We start from the raw sequence: 3,424 nt of genomic DNA, 5'->3' as shown, positions 1-3,424 counted from the left end.
TTCCGACACCACCTACACAGCTGCTTTGTAAACAAATCTCATATTTACATCAATTTTTATTCTGAGTGTATGTATCATGTTTATATGCTATGCAATGGGTTTCATATATAATTTTGAGGAAAATATCATAAATGGATTAATGAAAATGCCTATATTGATGTAAAATAAGACATTTAGTGTGCCCAAGAGTGATTATTATTACATAGTATTGGCGTCATGAGTAGAGAGAGACTTAGCGATTTTAATGTGTACCTGCACACCAGCACAGTGTAAGTATATTTAGGTACAGGTACACATAAGTATAATTATCAGAATATATATAAAATATGCAGTAACTTTAAAACACTTGAAATTTTGGAAACTTTCCTGACATAATATATGTGGTCACGGAAAATGTAAACAAACCGGGTGGGGGCGCCGTATTTAAAAGACCATTTGCTGTATAGCAAATTTTTGTCATAATTTGACATCGCCGTATTAGTGGGACACCATAAGGCGAAACGCCGTAAAGCCGGGCCTTACTGTATACATATGCACATCATACCTGGGTATATTCCTAAACTAGATAATATTATAAACTAGTGGAATCTTTAATTTAGCAAATATTTAAGAAACCCCAAGTATAATATTAAGTGGACAATACATATATAAATTAGTCTCATTATGACCTTGGTCATAACACCCCCCCACTTCGACGACTAAATGTTGCCGTTAAAGAGGACTTCAAAAATAGAATGTAAACCAGAACACATGTTATTTCTCTGACAAAGACCCTGATGACATATGATGCTGCTTCAAATAAGAAAATTGAAAGTCTTGGGTCACCAAACCACATATGTAGACACTACGTAACCAGAGCTTCTGGTAGAAGGGGCGTTTCCCATAGAGAGGCCTCAAGTGACCCTTGGTAGCAGGAGAAGTCAGGGTAAGACAACAGGAGACAGCCACTGCAGGAATAAGTTCTGGATACCATAAAGTGGCTTACATGACAGGTCTCCTCAGTGGTTACAAGAATCAGATAACTGTAAGTAAACAAACAGCATTAAGAAACAATGTCTTAAACAAGTACATCTCTATAAAAATGTACCATAAATCCCCTCTTTTGTAAACTTAAATTTAATAACATGTCTTAAGGACGGGACAGAGTGTCAGCAATCACATTATCAGCTCCTCTAATATGGCTAATACTTATAGGAAAAGGTATTCTAGCATTCTTAGCCTTCATGGTGTTTAAAAAGGTTAAGGGATTATGATCTGTTTTTACTCTTATTTTATGAGGGGTAGTCCCGAGATAGACCTCAAAGTGTTCCAAGGCTAAGACCAATGCTAGTGCCTCCTTTTCAACAGTTGCATAATTGATGGGGTTTCAATTTTGCAGAAAATAACAAATTGGGTGTAAAAGATCAGAAGAGGAGGAAGGTTGTAGAAGAACAGTGCCGACTGCATTCTTGCTGGCATCCCCTTGTAAAGTAAAGGGAGCGTCAAACACCGGACTCTGTAGAACTAGAGAGGAACCAAGTAGACGCTTTAGACGAGTGAAGGCTAACTCACTTGTAGTCATCCATTTAAAAGGAACTTTAGAACTTGTAAGTTCAAACAGGGGCACCGCCACTTGCGAAAAATTAAGGCAAAACCGGCAGTAGGAACCGGCCATCTCTAGGAACCTCTGTACACCTTTCTTGTCTTGCGGAGCGGGAAAATCCATAATAGCAAGAATCTTCACAGTTATAACCTGGGATCCATATTTCGTTGTCATAATGATCCTTTATGTGGGTCACTGTGAATGCTGCAAACATTGAATCTGACGTGAGCAGTCCCTTGATGTAAGGAATTTTGCTATTTTTTGTCGGCTTTAGACCTTGTTTGTTTGCAAAGACACATGTCGATGTACTGATGGAATTTAGGTGGATTTTATTTGTTGGCTCTAATATCTGTTGTTCTGGAGCAGAGGCCAACGTCTGTTCCTCTGCTCCAGAAGCGTTTTCAGTTGGTGTAGGATTATTGTCATTTCTTGCCAGTCTTTTTTTCCTCCTGGCCCTTAAAACCCTCTGTCCCTGGAGAGGTTGTGGCTCCCCTCTTTTTTTTCACATAGTCTGGCTGGTCTGTGTCTTCTAGTCCCCTTTAGGTGATGTGCCTGGCAGTATGTGGTGTAGCATTTTCTTTCATGGATTGATGAGCAACACATTTCTGGGTGAAATAAGTTACAGGAGGGGAAGTTGCACTCTCCTGCTGTCATGTGGGTGCGGCATTTTTTGGGATGGTCAAAGGTGCATGTCCCACCTGTTTTACCAGATATACCGTGCCTGCAGATACCCAAGGCATAGTATTTACAAAGATTGTAATTCTGTTTGCTAGGATTTATCGTAACTGCGTTTGCTGCTAGTGCATTTATTTTTCCTGTTTCCACCCTATCTTTCACCCCTGTATGGACATCAGTGCTTCCACAAGGTTTTACTGGTAGTGTGTCGACACTATTCCCTGAGGCATCATCCCATTTTGACCCATCTCCAGCAATACCTCTATTTTGAACCTCTGTGGACTGAATAATGTTGTCTTCAGTGTTCTCCAGGACAACACTAGTACCCTCACGAGCACTGTCTTCTAAGACATCACTAAAACCCTCTGGAGCACTTTTCTCCAGGACAACACTAGCACTCTAAGCAGTGTCCTCCAGGACAGAGCTGAGGGTGCTAGTGTTGAGTTTGTCAAGTGTGGTCACTGGTTTAAAATCCATGCGTATATCATGGGATCATTGGTCACAGAGATAGTAAGCAATTCAGGCCTGTTTTCATCCCTTACATAGATCTTCATGGTGGTGGTCATCTTACAATACTTGACAACTCTCCTAGCTAGCTAGTCTATAATTCCTCGAAGTATTTAATTTTTTTGTAACAGCTCTTCCGATTTGGCTGTATTTCCAACGAAAACGTTTGAATCCGCCTGAATCCGGCAAATCCGGACGAATTCAGGTAGTGGGTCATTTTATATTTTTTTATTAATAATCACCTTAACAGTAGATCTGTCTACCTGTATTATATCTGTTTGCTGTAGTTACTCTTTGGATGTTTGATGAGGGCACATAAAGCCTGTCAGTCAGAGGATACCTTGTTATCAATGAATTCGTTTGAATCTGGTCTTTGAATGAATCCGGGCAAATCCGCATTAGGTTCACTGGGTGATTTTGGACTAGCTCACGAAAGGGACTACTGGAAAAATATTAAACAGAGTAATATGTGTTCAGTTTGACGCAGAAAGTAAAACTTGCATGTCTGGGCGCCAGTGGCTTCTACAGATGAAGATTACTGGAGGAATAATGATTTTCGTTGTGTATATTGCGACCACTGCTAACTACAGGTTTACCACACACTGTATACCTCACTCCATCACAATAAATACTAACAGGTCTACACTGTTTATCATATTT

The sequence above is a fragment of the Cherax quadricarinatus genome, unplaced genomic scaffold (genome assembly GCF_038502225.1).
Source record: "Cherax quadricarinatus isolate ZL_2023a unplaced genomic scaffold, ASM3850222v1 Contig2091, whole genome shotgun sequence".
In the NCBI taxonomy this organism is placed as follows: Eukaryota; Metazoa; Arthropoda; class Malacostraca; order Decapoda; family Parastacidae; genus Cherax; species Cherax quadricarinatus.
The sequence above is the reverse complement of the archived record's forward strand: the minus strand, read 5'-3'. Positions refer to the sequence as shown.